General features: G+C 41.5%; 1 pseudogene; it reads left to right on the plus strand.

Annotated features, from left to right (window-relative positions):
* The first annotated feature begins 5,758 nt into the window (after positions 1-5,758).
* On the plus strand, positions 5,759-5,882 carry LOC121474404 (annotated as a pseudogene).
* The last annotated feature ends 10,768 nt before the right edge of the window (positions 5,883-16,650 follow it).

Below are 16,650 nucleotides of genomic sequence, written 5' to 3' on the forward strand. Positions count from 1 at the left end.
TTTTTTTTTCCTTTCTTTCTTCTCCAGCAGAGCCCAAGACTTCTGTGATCTGATCTAGTAGAGCTTATTGGTAGGGCATGTTCTGTTCTGTTTTCAAGTCAATCTTGACCAATTTCCACCCCTAGAAGCTACCTGAGTTGGTTCCCTCTTGTATCTGTGGGTCATTTACAGGAGTCCTCTCCCTAGTTCTTTTTTTTTTTTTAATTTTTTTTTTTTATTTATTTATGATAGTCACAGAGAGAGAGAGAGAGGCAGAAACACAGGCAGAGGGAGAAGCAGGCTCCATGCACCGGGAGCCCGACGTGGGATTCGATCCCGGGTCTCCAGGATCGCGCCCTGGGCCAAAGGCAGGCGCCAAACCGCTGCGCCACCCAGGGATCCCCCTCTCCCTAGTTCTGACCCAGGTATCCTGGCTAATACTCCCCAATCCTACCAGGACCTGCTGGTTTTGTTTCCAATATCCACCTCATGGCTGAAAGTCCATTTCCTCTGTGATCTCCTTCATGCAAATTCCCCTTTATAGGACTGAGATTTCCCATGTATCCAGATCTCAGTAACTGAAATCTGCTGTTCAAGGGTGAATATATTTGGCAGTTAGAATTTTTCAACTAGAGCCAAAGGCAAGAACAATAAATTACAGTTTTTCCCACATTATTTTAAAACATTTGGAATTTGAATTTCTCTGATCAGAGCTGTCAGTCAGTTAATAGTGGCTTATGTGTTTACTGAGGATCTACTATTGAGTGCCAGACTGTGTTCTAGATGTCATAATTACAAAAGTGTGGACAAAATTATAAAGAGAGATATTTTATTATCAATTCAACTATATCTACAGCAAATAATAATGACTAGCAAGGCATTGTTCTATGAACTTTAGTTTTAAATCATTTTAAGTTTTGCAACGACCTTATGAAGTACTATTATCTCATTTTAGAGGAAAAGAAATAGAGATTAAATAACTTTCAGAGGTGGAAGCTAGTAGGTGAAAGAGCCAGTCTTTGAAACCTGTAAGCTAAGTCCAGGGCCCACATTATTATTCAAGATAATTTCAGGAATCAACTGAAATCTATCAAGTAGTTGGCATATGCTATTAAGAGGGAGAATACAAGGGCAGGGGGGAGGCATTCAGTGAAGGCCTCGTAAGAAGGTCACTTGGACTGAGACTTGACTGTTGAGAAAGAAGCCACTTGAAAGGCTATGTAAAGAGGATTTAAAGCAAATTCTCTGAGGTGGCCAGGAATTTTGCAGTTTGTGGCTTAGAGAGAAATCATGCAGTAGTGGTTCTGAATCAGGGAAAAGCTGAAGGAGATGGAGGTTGGTGGCATAGACAGAGGCCAGATTAAAGGACGTGGTAAGGGGTCTATATTCTATTATAATTGAACGAGATGTCATTGCAGGATGTTAAGCAATGAGATGACATGCTCAGTTTTTGCAGAGATTGGTTAGGAGGATGAGACACAGGTGGCTTAGACTAGGACAGCAATGGAAGCAGGAGAACTGGTGGAAGAATCTGGGCAGCTGAGGAAAGGATGCCTTGGAAGGGTCAAGCCAGGGGCAGGTGTAAAAGTAAGAGGTTCATTCTGGGCAAATGATGGTAAGTTGTTTTAAGTGGATGAGGAACCATGGAGCTAGGACTGAACAGGTAAAAAAGATACGTGGAAAGAAGATAGGGTAGGATTCAACTTCTACTGAATAGGAGAGAAAAAGAGAGGGACAACTGTTGAGGATGATCTCTAGAATTCTGACAACTTCCTTGTCCTCATATATTAATGTCATAAGAAAAGGCCAAATTGTTATATAGTAGCCATATTTGGATCATCATACTTTCCATTCTTTCTTTCAAAGCTCTTCGTGTGAGAATGTTAAGTTCGTTCCTGTAACAGCAAGGACGCAGACTGCATTCTTTTTTTCTGACCTGAAAAGTTTACTACAGATAATATGTTCATTTTACTCCATTTAAATTTATTTTTTCCATTTAAATTAAAAAAATGTTTTCCATTTAAATTTTAAACTCATTTTGTGATTTCATGCTTTTCAACTTAGTTTTCCTTTATGAAAAACCAGCTTGACCAAATGAATTGCAGAAATACATGGTCCGAAAATGGCATATAAAAATGAAATTAATCTAAACCTCAAGTGAACTATAAGCCATGAAACACTGAAAAACAAAAGGGCTTCATTCTGCTGATAAATGCATTAATGAACATTAATATATGCATCCGAATACTTTGAGCTAATCTTATACATGTAACATTGTATGTGAATAAAATACGCATTTAAATTTCTTTTCCATGAACGATATTATAAACAGTCAGTTTCATCAATTATTTTGGATCAACTACGCAAATAAATATTTCTGGGTTCTGAATGATCAAAGACTGGATAATATGAGTAAGGATTCTCACCTGATACAAAGAGCACTCACTATGTTCTGTTCACAATCCTCCTTTCTTTTCCTCTTTTCCCTTTCTCCCTACCTCCTGTCCTTCCTCCCATCCTTCTGTTCCCTCTCTAAATTCTTTCCTACGGTGATGTCATCCATTCCCCTGGCTCCATGCGCTGTCCACGTATAGACAGGTCCTGAAGTCACACACGTAGCCCTCACCTTTCCCCACAGCTCCAGACTATTAGGTATTTCACAGACATTTTGAGCTTATCATAACTGATTTTATCCAAAGTGGTTTCTAAAAATCTCTATGCTATCCAACCTAATCCTCTCTTGTCTGTTCCAAGAAAGGGTGTTGCAAACCACTCACTCACTCCTATAAGAAATCATCTAATTCTTCAATGAATACTACAGACTCTATCTCTAAAATGCATCTTCCGGGACCCCTGGATGACTCAGTGGTCTAGCACCTGCCTTGGCCCAGGGAGTGATCCTGGAGACCGGGGATCGAGTCCCACACTGGGCTCCCTGCATGGAGCCTGCTTCTCCCTCTGCCTGTGTCTCTGCCTCTCTCTCTCTCATGAATAAATAAATAAAATCTTTTTAAAAATGCATCTTTCACTAACCAAGTCTCTCCATCTCCACTGCTGTCACCCTGGGTTAAGCTACCATGTTCTTCTTAGACTTCTAATTACTCAAGAAAGTGAGATGTCCCTTTCAAAGTAGCAGATTGGTAGATGATAACAAAGTTTACACAAGGAAGACTATAAAAACTGTACCTTTAATGGCATAGTGACTTACCGAAATCAGGAAAAGAAAAAATCTGTTGTTGCTGACTATAATTAGCAGTGGTCATGAGAAGAATTTCCATCCACATAATTTCTTATTCTCTCTGGTGATCTGTCGTGTGTTGAAGAGATTGTGAGCTGATCAACAGCTTTATCTGAAATAATTCACCCTTTATCTGACAATTAGGCAAACATACACATGTTAAATTAAAAGATGAATGCTTAAAAAAAAAGATGAATGCTTAGATGGATGATCACTACTTTTAATTTTGCATATTTAAAGCCCAGTACTTCTAATGCTGTGTATTGATCTAGGAATCCCATAACCTTATGACATCTCTACTGTAATCCTTTGATACAGAAATGGAGGCTCAGAAAGCTAAGTGACTTGTGCAAAGCCACCCCCCTAGTATGGGGCCCAACTTAACTTGGAATATCAGTTCCCACACCCAGCCCTGTTTTCTTTCATTACTCAAACGGTTTCTCCCAAAAGACTGTCTGTCGCTGTCAAAAATACTGCTGTTGGGGATGTACCTGTTTGGAAACACTAAATATTTATGCACAACCTGCAAAAACTATTTTTCTGCTGAGCAGTTGCCAATGATCCTTGAGAAAAAATGTGTCATGACTTTCTATCTCTGCCGACAGAGAAATGGATTGTTACCAGTGTTTATCAAGTAATTATTTTATTGGGGCTGTCTGTATTGCAGTTTAATGTACAATGATTCCATTGTGACTATCAATTACTACTCTTGGTAAGGCAGAAAGAATACAAGACAATCCGTGTTCCATTACTTTAAATATATATATATATATATATATATATATATATATATATATATATATATTCTCTACATGTTCCTTTTGTTAATACCATGTAAGATCTGCTCCTGATCATCTGCCTTTAAAGACCATGCTGCTTCCATTTTACAAGCCTGAAACTGCAGCCCTGAATATTACATAGTAACATGAAAATGGGCATAAAATTGTTTCAATGCATGAATTTTAAAGAGCTCAATGTGTTCTATGGTAAGAAAGTGAATTATAGGGTTGTCCCTCATTAATGTTGTCATAATTTATCACTGAGTTCCAATTTATCTATCTCTTGTTAGCTTGCACTTTTATCTGAGGGGAAAAAAAGAATCTAGCAGAATTATTACTGAACACATGAAGTTTTTAGTTTGGTAATGACTTATTTAGCAAAAATATAAATTGCATCTGAAATTATGAAAGTTGATATGAGTAGTATGTGAGTTATCCACTCTTAGTAAACATACTACTATAAAAATCATTTTAAAATGTAGTAAAAAATCCAATTCTTTCTTTCTTTTTCTTTCTTTCTTTCTTTCTTTCTTTCTTTCTTTCTTTCTTTCTTTCCTTCCTTCCTTCCTTCCTTCCTTCCTTCCTTCCTTCCTTCCTTCTTTCTTTCTTTCCTTCCTTCCTTCCTTCCTTCCTTCCTTCCTTCCTTCCTTCCTTCCTTCTTTCTTTCTTTCCTTCCTTCTTTCTTTCCTTCCTTCTTTCTTTCTTTCTTTCTTTCTTTCTTTCTTTCTTTCTTTCCTTTCTTTCTTTCTTTCTTTCTTTCTTTCTTTCTTTCTTTCTTTCTTTCTTTTTCTTTCTTTCTTTCTTCTTTCAGATTTTATTTATTTATTCATGAGAGACACAGGCAGAGAGAGAAGCAGGCTCCATGCAGGGAGCCCAATGCAGGACTCGATCCCGGGACCCTGGAGTCATGCCCTGGGCCGAAGGTAGACGTTCAACCACTGAGCCACCAGGCGTCCCTCAGAATCCAATTTGTATACTTTTAGTACACCAAGAGAATTTTTATAGGAATTCTTTTCTGGGAATTACATAAATTCCTCCACAACTTCTGTAACTACATGGATCCTCAGTTCTCTCACCTGTAAAACAAGAATAAAATTTATACCTACCTCTTGGGAACTATTTTATACTTCTCTCATCTACTTAATTTTATTTTTCCATGTTTCATAATATGCCTAAATTATTAATCAATAAGCAATGTAAATAAATAGATAAGCATAAATAGATTCGTGTATAAAACAGGATTTTTTTATAAAAAAAAATAGGCTTTTGGGATCCCTGGGTGGCGCAGCGGTTTGGCGCCTGTCTTTGGCCGAGGGCGCGATCCTGGAGACCCGGGATCGAATCCCACGTCGGGCTCCCGGTGCATGGAGCCTGCTTCTCCCTCTGACTGTGTCTCTGCCTCTCTCTCTCTCCCTGTGTGACTATCATAAATAAATTAAAAAAAAAAAAAAGGCTTTTGTAACAGGAATAATTAACACAGTGTAGGGCAAATAGTAAATGCCCAGTAAATGTTATCTGTTATGATTATGCTTCTAAGTGGAAATAAAGTTGGAGAAGAGCAGGTATTTCCATTCCCTCGATCTACAGGCACTCACCACATAAATATTTCTTATGAATTCTATTTTGTTATGACATAGATCCACATGAAAAAATCCATTGCAGCAAAAGAAGGTGATGGGTATCTCTTATGTAGACATAGCGATTAGACTTAAAACATTACTTCAACATTTATCTCTTATTTCTTATGAAGAAATAAACTTTTAGCTTTGCACAGTGGCAGCATCATAGCCAATGAGGTTTACCCAAGGCGCGATTGCTAATTGAAAGAAATACAATTTTTAATAACATAAACACTAAGAATGGATTTTTTGAAATCCATTTTTGGAAATCCAGTTTGAAAAAAATGACCAAATATTATATGTATTTAAATATAATTGCTAGCATAGAAATTTTATTTCAGGGACACCTGGGTGGCTCAGAGTTTGGGCGCCTGCCTTTGGCAGAGGTCATGGCCCTGGGGTCCTGGGATCGAGTCCCACATTGGGTTCCCTGCAGGGAGCCTGCTTCTCCCTCTGCCTGTGTCTCTGCTTCTCTCTCTCTCTCTCTGTGTCTCTCATGAATAAATAAATAAGTCTTTAAAAAAAAAAAGATTTTATTTCAGAAAACAGTATCTCCAGCTTTGGCACTAGGACCTCACTAATTACTTATGCTTCAAAATTTTAATTTAATGGACATTTACTCAAACATTGTCTTGATACAGACGCATCCTTTTACAAATGACTCTGTACTTTGAAGTATTTATATTTTCATTCACAAACAAGAAGTAGGGAAAGTAGTGTACAGAGTAGCAAATCAATATTTTGAATAAAATTTCATTTTTTTTCATTTCTTTTTAAAAAATGTTCTAGATCTCTGGTTTAAAATGGCACTGGGTTAGAAATTTGCCTCACCATCCCCAGGAAAAATACTCAGGGGGATTTAGAAAGAGATAAATACTCCACAATCTCAAAAAACTGATGCTTGGAATCATCCTACTGCCAGAATCTTGGGAGAATTTCTATGATAAAGTTGATGAGTCTACAGTGAGAAAAATGACTTTTGACTATTGCTGCATTCTTTCTGCCATGCAGGAGAACAGTCATTCACATGAAAAGAAGCAGATAGATTCCTGAGGTCCCTGGAGTCTTAGATTCTAGACTAAATAGAAGAAAAAGCAGCCATGCCACTACTGTAAGGACTCTGGTTTTTTTCAAAGAATTTATTTATTTGAGACGGGGGGCGGGGGGCAGAGAGCACAAGCAGGGAGGAAAGACAGAGGGAGAGGGGGTGATGCCAAGGGAGCCCGGAGCAGGCTGGATCCCAGGATTGGAGATCAGGACCTGAGCTGAAGGTGGACACTTAAGGGGCTGAGCCACCCAGATGCCCAAGGACTCTGCTTTTCGAAGTGCCGGTGGAAAAACCCTGCCATCTGCTCCAGGGCCCATAGGTATTTAGAGAAGATACTTCTACCGAGAAGGAGCACTGGTGTCAGGAAATAGGAAGGGGAGATTCCACAGTGGGACTGGGGTGGAAGTTCTTGCTATTCATGGCCTGATGCGTCCTGGAGCTACTGCCTCCCGTCTCTGCCACTGTGGGTAGGGTCAAAGGCAAGAGGTATTCAGGGACAAGGTGTATGGAGAGAATAGAGCTTTCCGTGTCCCATGATACTTTCACTTGATGACCTGATCAAGTGAAACATCTGTCTGATGACAGAAACCAACAGAAGGATTACTATATGTGTTTATTCTTATTTAATAATGAGAAAAAAAATTAAGCTTTTCCAGCACTTGGTATAGATTTATACAGTGCCCTTGCCGTTTTCCAGGGTTTATCTGTAGTGTTGTTGAGCTCCTGAGGGAAACGTGGGAGCCCACACCTTGAAGTGGTTTCTGGTAGTGCCCGTTTTCATCCCTTCTCTTATGTAGGCCCACAACGTATTGTGGCTTACACATGCCCACTAAACATAGTGATGCAATGGATTTTTTTTTTTTTTAGACTTAAGTTTTCTGCACAATATGCACACATAGCTTCAAAGTCAAGACTGATGGGGGAAAAAAAAAAAGACTGATGGGGGACTCAATCCCAGGACCCCAGGATCATGCCCTGATCCAAGGGCAGACACTCAACCACTGAGCCACCCGGGTGCCCCAACTACCTTGGTTCTAATCAGTAAAACATGGCAAAGGTTGTGGGGTGCTATGACCACGAGCAAGTTACAAGTGATCATGACTTGTCTCTATTGTCCTCGTGGCTTGCACACTCCAATGATGCAGGCTGCAGAGTGGCAGAGGCCCGGGTGGCACGGAATTGGGAGGGCTCCAGCAGACAGGGAGGAAATGGGATCCCGAGTCAACACGATCCGAATGCTGCCAATAATCACCGAGTGACTTTGATCACGGACCCTTGTCTGGCTGCAAGTTCGGAGACTCTGGGTCACATGACCTTCCAAGTTCAACACCTTAATTCCAGCCTTGTGATAGCTGTGATACACAGGGCCCAGTGAAGCCATGGGAAGTTTCTTGACCCAGAGATGATGAACGTATGTTGCTTTGTGACAACAATCAAAAAAGAGCCTTGTCAGTAAAACTGCCTTTGTGTAAGTTCTTTAAAAAAAAAAAAAATAGGGATCCCTGGGTGGCGCAGCGGTTTGGCGCCTGCCTTTGGCCCAGGGCGCGATCCTGGAGACCTGGCATCGAATCCCACGCCGGGCTCCCGGTGCATGGAGCCTGCTTCTCCCTCTGCCTGTGTCTCTGCCTCTCTCTCTCCCTCTGTGTGACTATCATAAATAAATAAAAATTTAAAAAAATAAAAAATAATAATTAAATGAACAAAAACTCATCTTCATAAATGTCATGCCAATATTATGCAACTCTCCTTTCCTGAGAAAGTCAGATAATTTATCCAGTAAGCCAAACCAACAGCCATTATAATGTCTCCTGTAGATGTGAGACACGTACATGATTTCTCCCTCAATCATTTATGACAAACAAAGGAAACAGGAGACATTAGATTCATTCAACAACACTTAGGCGATACCAGAGGATCTACAGCTCACCCTTTTCCAGAGGGAAGAACGGTCTCAACTTTCCCCACTTAGACAGCCACTGAGTGTTGTCTCAGAGGTTTCCCTAGGCATTATTTCCTGCAAATACGGAGGCTTACGTCGAATAAGGAGAGGTCTTCTTCCCCATTGGACATCAGGCAACTTATTTAGCTTTTCTGGATCTCCATTCTCTCATCAATAAAATGAAGTGTGTGGAGGGGTGCCTGGACGGTTCAGTGGGTTAAGCTTCCGCCTTCTGCCCAGGTCCTGATCTCAGGGCCCTAGGATCAAGCCCCGAGTTGAGCTGGGCTCTCTGCTCCGCAGGGAGTGGGCTTCTCTCTCATTCCCTCAAATGCATACATACATACGATCTTTTTAAAAATGAATTTTTGGGACTCTAAAGTATAAAAACACCTCCTATCCCTACTGAAACACTGAGGATAAGCACGTTGAGGAAAAACGCTGCCCTCTTGATGTGGTCACAGCAGAAGCTTCTGATAGACGCTAATTTGTGATGCAAAGCTGCTTGACGGGCAGCCTGAATGTGCCAACAATTTCTGCTCACGCATCTTTACTGCAAACTTAAATCCACTGCAATCCGCAGAGATCTTTTCAGTAGAGGCTCTAGGCCTTTCTTTGTTTTTGACAGCTGTTTACTTTTTTCATATTCTTTTTTTTTTAATTAATTTTTATTGGTGTTCAATTTACCAACATACAGAATAACACCCAGTGCTCATCCCGTCAAGTGCCCCCCTCAGTGCCCGTCACCCATTCCCCTCCAACACCCGCCCTCCTCCCCTTCCACCACCCCTAGTTCGTTTCCCCGAGTTAGGAGTCTTTATGTTCTGTCTCCCTTCCTGATATTTCCCAACATTTCTTTTCCCTTCCTTTATATTCCCTTTCACTATTATTTATATTCCCCAAATGAATGAGAACATACACTGTTTGTCCTTCTCCGATTGACTTATTTCACTCAGCATAATACCCTCCAGTTCCGTTGAAGCAAATGGTGGGTATTTGTCGTTTCTAATTGCTGAGTAATATTCCATTGTACACATAAACCACATCTTCTTTATCCATCATCTGTCGATGGACACCGAGGCTCCTTCCACAGTTTGGCTATTGTGGCCATTGCTGATAGAAACATCGGGGTGCAGGTGTCCCGACGTTTCATTGCATCTGAATCTTTGAAAGTATTCATCCCTCATGTCCTTTACCCTGGGTGTGGCGATTTCTTCCCTTCAGAGCAAGAAAGAAGTAAGTCCCACAACCACCAAAGAGAAATAAGCACAAAATGGAATGACACGCCGTAAGGTAACGCCCTTTCCAACGCCCCCCCCCCTTTTTTTAATTTAGGTTTGTTTTATTTAAGTTTAATGTTAATTCCATGCTGTGTTTCAGTAAGAACAATACAGATTCTGTATCTGTGGCTCCAGTCAGATATCCAGTAGTACAAATTAGCTTCAAGTTACACATACTGAACAAAAGAGGTTGAGCGAGCGAAGGAGGAAAGGGGGGGCCCAAGGGGAAAGGGAAGGAGAAGAAACCAAGAACTGAACACCCATGCAGGCTTTTCCGTACCACCTTCAATGCTAACCTGCTCTAGAGGGAGAGTAAAAGTAGGCAAGAATGAGCAGCCACGGATTGTTGAACTGTTACCAGCACCATGCCTTTCAGCAACATTTCCGCAACACCTTTTACAGCAAAACCATTATAACAACTCTTCAAACAATCTTTAACCACTTCAAGCTAACATCCAATTAATTTTTAACATTGGTATAAAATTCGATTTAAACAATTAGAAAAAGGAAAAATGATACCACAATGCCTGTATAGTGTGATTAACCTCTCTCTTAGATGCTTGCATCACCTAGAAGTCTAATGCTAGTGAGGGGCTTCATGAATCTAAAACTAATGACAAAAAGCAGAGCAATTGGAAGAGGAAAAAAAAAAAAGATCAGCAACTGTACAAATAGTGATTCTAAAAAAATAAAAATAAAAATAATAAAAATAATAAAATAAATAAAATAAAACAGAGAAGATAAAGATAAGTAAATAAGTAAGAAGTAGATGCCAAAGTGATTTTCCAAAGACAAATGGAGTCACCAAAACATGAATTCCCTTAAGGAATAAAGATCTATTTTCCTTGGCATTTTTGATCTTAGAAACCCACTCTTCTGGATTGTTTAAGAATCCTTCAATCTCTATAGTGGACAATTCCTGCCACAGGCTTCCACGGGTTGTCAGGACCTAGTTTTTCCTGTGGAGAACACCTGCCGAGGTGAGCGAGCCGTGTGGTTCAGTCTTCTGGTAGAAACACTGCAATCACCAAGACTCTTACTGCTGCTCCTTCCGTGGCTATTGTTGTACACGTTGGGTGCAGATATGCTCTCAGTTTGGACGCTTCCAGGCTTGCAGCGCCTGCTGGCTCAGCCCCGGGAGCACACAGCCCTCTTACGTCGGGTTGTGAGTTCAAGCCGCATGTTGGGCGTGCGGCCTACTTAAAAACAAAATGGGACAACAGAACCAGAAAAACAAAAACCCAGTGAAACAACAAAACCACAAAAACAAAACCCCACTTCCAATCTTATGCTTTCCCATATTTTAAGACGAAAAAGACTACACGTTGACATTCATACTGGATTATTTATTTGGAAATTTAGTTTTTTATAACAAAACCGCTTAAAACCTTTAGGTGTGTATTCTTGAATGAAACACAAACGCTCGTTGACATTGCATTCGGAAGAAGACACCGCTTTCATGGGTTTCCTAGGGAAGATTTGTGCCCTCAAACACACATTTCGAGGGGCACAGCCCGTGCTGGGCATTCCCTTGTGGTTCTGGAAGTTACCTCATCTGACTGTTGAACGCAGCGGCCGGGCGGTTCACGTGTGACATAATCTGGTGCGTGAGTAGCCTGTCGTTTCAGCAGGTCAGAGGCTCTAAGCGAGGTCATCAAACAGGCTTCTGTATACCCAAACAACAAACGTGAGAATGCCTGGAGGGTATGATGCTGAGCGAAGTAAGTCAATCGGAGAAGGACAAACATTATATGGTCTCATTCATTTGGGGAATATAAAAATTACTGAAAGGGAATGAAGGGGGAAGGAGAAAAAATGGGTGGGAAATATCAGAAAGGGAGACAGAACCTGAGAGACTCCTGACTCTGGGAAACGAACTAGGGGTGGTGGAAGGGGAGGTGGGCGGGGGTGGGGGTGACTGGGTGATGGGCACTGAGGGGGCACTTGATGGGATGAGCACTGGGTGTTATGCTATATGTTGGCAAATTGAACACCAATAAAAAATAAATGTATAAAAAATAAAATAAATAAATAAAATAAAATAAAATAAAATAAAATAAAATAAAATAATAAAATAGTGAGAATGCCAAAGGCAAGTCATTTCAGTCGTTTCTAAGTCCCTGAATCAAGAAGTTTCGTGGAGGGATTTGTGAAACAGAGGCTTTGCTTTAAAGGTTTTTTTTCTTTTTCTCTTTTCTTTTCTTTTCTTTTCTTTTCTTTTCTTTCTTTCTTTCTTTTCTCTTCCTACCCTTCCTCCCTCCCTCCCTTCTTTTTCTTTCTTTCTTTCTTTCTTTCTTTCTTTCTTTCTTTCTTTCTTTCTTTCTTTCTTTCTTTCTTCTTTCTTTCTCTTTCTTCTTCTTTCTTCTTTCTTTTTCTTCTTTCTTTCATAATAAAGACTAATATCCCATGAAGTTAGAAAGTAGTTGACTTGGTCTTCACCTGGAAAGGTTGTCACAAGAGTCTCGCTGGGGCAAAACAAAGCAAAATGCTGCCTCTTCTGTATTCTTAACCTTTTAAACCAAGGGATGCTATTTGGAATGAATGAAAATCACAGACCAGTTGACCCATTTCAAGTGTGAAATAGTAGGAATTTTTTTTTTTTTTTTTTTTTTACTTTGGTTTTGTAAAAGTTGCCTTTTCCACATTCAGTTCCCTTTACAAGGCAGGCCAATTTTACTTTCTAGTCAAGCGTATTTCTTCTCCATCCACACTACCACTGCCCTAATAAGCTATCATCATTTATCTCCTAAACCTAACTTATCCCCTGCCTTCAAGCAGCTGTCAGAGAGACCTACACGAGCCCTGACTTGCCACATTCCCTCCCTTGCCTGATACCTCCTAATGTTGCAGTGGGGCTGAAATTACCTACAACATAAAGTCCAGGCTCTTCCTTCCAAGTCTGGCTTTTGATTTCCAGCTTCCTCTCTTCCTGAACTCGAAATTCCTGCAAGCTAGAAGCTGCTAGAAGTTCCCCATATGTGTCATGCCTTTGCTCACATAGGACCTGGAATGCCACCCACCACTTCCGATTCTCAGACTGGTTAAAACTTGACACCCAACTTAGGGGGCATGACTTTACGGCCAGTGGAATGGTTTTGAAATCTAGCATAAGAGTGTCTGAATGTCCCTTCGCCACGTGCTATGTATGTGAATGCAAACAAACTAACCTGCCGAAGCCTCGGTTTCCCCATCTCTAACATAGGGGGTATAATACTAATTACACGGTTGCTTCAAAAATTGAGGTAATATTCATAAAGGGCTTAGATGAGTATGTGGCACGTACTAAGTCCTTATAAGTGTGTATAAATTCACTTGCCACATGAAGATTTTTCGTATACCTCCACCCCAAGTGTGGAAGGTGCCTTCTTTCTCTTCTCCTATAACAACTGGCCCATATTTCTATCCTATCAAATATGACACTGTAATACTTGATGGCGCTCTTCCCTTGATTGCGAATCCTTTCAGTACCACATCCGTTATCTATTTCATTTTTGCATCCCTTGCTTCATACTGTGCTCTCGGATAATTACTGGAATTTCTAAAAAAAAAAAAAAAAATGTAGACATGCATCATACATGCCAGTCTGTGAACTGTGTCGTTCCATGAAAGGGCATCCTACTTAGTGTGTCGGGTTCTCTTCTTAACTGTTTTATTTCCTACTCTCTGACCTCAAAATCTCCCACGTTTTTTGTCATTGTCTTTTTTATATGTGGTTTCCAAAATTTTAGCCCTGAGCTTTTTTCCCCTGGGCTCCATTTATAAAACCCCGCTGGATACGGAGTACTGAAGTTTCACATTCTAGTAAACATCAATCAGATTCTCCAATATATCAAAGCTAGAAAATAGGAAGTTCTCCTGGACTCCTCCCTCCCTTTTACATCCAATTAATCCTAATTGTAGCTCCAAAATATCTACCAATTACTCTTTCATCCCTCTTCTCTGCCAGCAATTCATTCAGGCCCTTACTGTGTCTCATCTAGGGGAGAAAAATAGGAGCCTCTCCTCTTTTGGCCCCATTTCTGCCTCATCACTTCTCCTGTGTTCCTCTTCTACCGCTTTACACACCATCATTAGAGCAGGCTCCCTAAGACAAAAACCGGATGCGTTATTTCCTTGCGTACAGTACGATAGTTTCTGCACAGGACACTGGTGAGATGCCAACTAGCAAGACCCTGTTCAGGGCTCTTCACAGACTTGACTGAAACTGCTTCCTTCATATAGAACTCCTGCCACTTTTCTCCTTCTTTCTCCACGTACCTTCTGCTTTGTGATACAAAAATATCTGTGCAGCCCTCACCTGAAAATACATGAAACTCTGAAAATAATCCCAGAATTTATTTTTTTAAAAGATTGTATTTATTTATTCGTGAGAGACACACAGAGAGAGGTAGAGACACAGGCAGAGGGAAAAGCAGGCTGCATGCTGGGAGCCCGATGCGGGATTCGATCTTGGGATCTTGGGGTCATGCCCTGGGCAGAAGGCAGATGCTCCACTGCTGAGCCACCCAGGTGTCCCTAGGTCCCTAATTGCAGATTTTAAAAAAAGACTTAGAAAATTAATTCCAAAACTTAAAATTAAAATTAAAAAAAAGAAAAAAAGAAAATGAATTCTAAAAAAAAAAGAAAAGAAAATGAATTCTTAGCTGTATTTTCCACTGGAGACACGTGGTGGCAGCACTCTAGCTGCCTAACAGCAGTCCTGGAGACCCTCAGTTAACATCCACGCATGTGCTGCTTGTCAGTTTGTTCACGTGCTTGTGAGCACTACTGTAACGTTGAACATTATTGAGAGTATGCCAGTGTTAAAATGCTCCGTGACCAACTTTGAAACAAACTTAGAGATGCTAAAATCGTTTTATGTATTTTTATTTATCATTCACTTCGTTATGGGCTACGTTGTGTCCCCCACCCCGCTCCAAATTCATATTGGTGCTCCTAACCCCCGTACGCTTCAGAACACGGCTGTATTTGAAGATGAGGTCTCTAAAGAGGTGCCTGGGTTAGAGTGAGGTTTCTGGGGCTGCCCCAAACCTAAAATGACTCACGTGCTTGTAAAAGGGGCCTAGGACACGAGCACAGAGGGAAGATCATATAAAGACACAGGGAGAGGACAATCACCTAGAAGCCACGGAGAGAGGCCTCGGGAGAAACCAGCCCCGCTGACGCCTTGGTCTTGGCCCTCTCGACTCCACAGCTGTGGGAAGATAAATGCTGAAGCCACGCAGCCTGTGGCCCTCTGGTAGAGCAGCCCCGGCCACCTGCAAGCCCTTCCGATGTCCTAATATTCATACACACGATACTTGCAAATAGGGCTGCTGTGGATTGATGCGGCGTGTAAGGCGGTAACTTCCCTACGGTGATTCATGGGGCCCGGGGGACACGATTCTCGATTTCTGGGCGTTTTCAATCACATGAGCTCTTCGGGAATCCCTGCCTCGAGTGAAGCGTACCTGTCCCGGATCTTGCCCATTTGCCTCCATTGACCATTAACGGACAAGTAACTCGTGAAGTCCTAGGTTTGTACCCCTTTGCCCTCACCCAGCGGACTTGAACGGAAGGGTTACAGGTGGGGACGCTGGAGCCGCACTGCTTGGGCTCCCGGCCACCTGGTCACTAACTGTGGGCAGTTACTTACAGGGCCGCCTTCTCCTCCGAGGTCTGTGCGGGAACAGCCACAGGAGCCCCTGCGCCAGCAGGTGGCAGGAAGCATCAAGTGTGGCAGGTAGGAGCCTACAGGGTCGTCCTGGGACACCGTGAGCCGTCACCTCACCTGCGGTTCCTCTGCTTGGTCAGGCCCTGCTTGGCTCCTTGAGCAAAACTTGTCATCCTTCAAGGGCCTTAGGGAGGTACACCTGCACCTTGAAACTCTGGTGGCAAAAAAAAATTAGAAAAAAAAAAAAAAAAAGAAACTGGTGGCTCAACCTCTCCTTCCTTCCCAGACTGAACACTAAATAAACCTGGGCTGGTGAAGATCATCGCAAAGGGTTCAGCTTTGGTTTCAGATGCAGCCTTTTTCCATTCACCTTTTTGTGCAATTTCGGACAATTTGCTCCATTTTCTTTGTGTTTCCGGATCCAGGACAGTACCTGACGAAGGAACGCTCGCTGATGCTTTTTCAGCTTACAGAGACGATGCAAATTTTTCTTTTAAAATAAATTATGGGGCAGCCCTGGTGGCTCAGCGGTTTAGTGTTGCCTTCAGCCCAGGGTGTGATCCTGGAGACCCCAGGATCGAGTCCTGCGTTGGGCTCCCTGCATGGAGCCTGCTTCTCCCTCTGCTGTGTCTCTGCTTCTCTCCCTCTCTCTGTATCTCTCATGAATAAATAAATAAAATCCTAAAAATAATAAATAAAATAAAATAAAATAAAATAAAATAAAATAAAATAAAATAAAATAAAATAAAATAAAATAACGTACATTTTTCTACTGAGTGCACGTCTCATCCATGGGTTTGGGAATTCAGCGTCAGCCAGGTAAGACCCTGTAGGGCGACAGAAGCGTGGGACTGATGGAAATAACGAGGTGGTTTCAGGGGAGAGAAGCATGGCATCAAGGGCACTCAGTCCTGCAGGGAAATTTCTGCTTTCCATTTTATTTCAAAGCTGCTAATGAGGTCAAGGCCAAAAATCTTTGGTGCAATGTTTTTAAATTTTTGTCTGATGCCTGTTAATCTATGTTTTTTGTTTTGTTTTGTTTTTTTTTTGGAGAGAGAGGGAGAGTGCCCATGGTGTGAGCATGAACGGGGGGACAGGCAGGAGGGGACGGGAGCCCG

Source organism: Vulpes lagopus, chromosome 12 (genome assembly GCF_018345385.1).
Source record: "Vulpes lagopus strain Blue_001 chromosome 12, ASM1834538v1, whole genome shotgun sequence".
Classification (NCBI taxonomy): Eukaryota; Metazoa; Chordata; class Mammalia; order Carnivora; family Canidae; genus Vulpes; species Vulpes lagopus.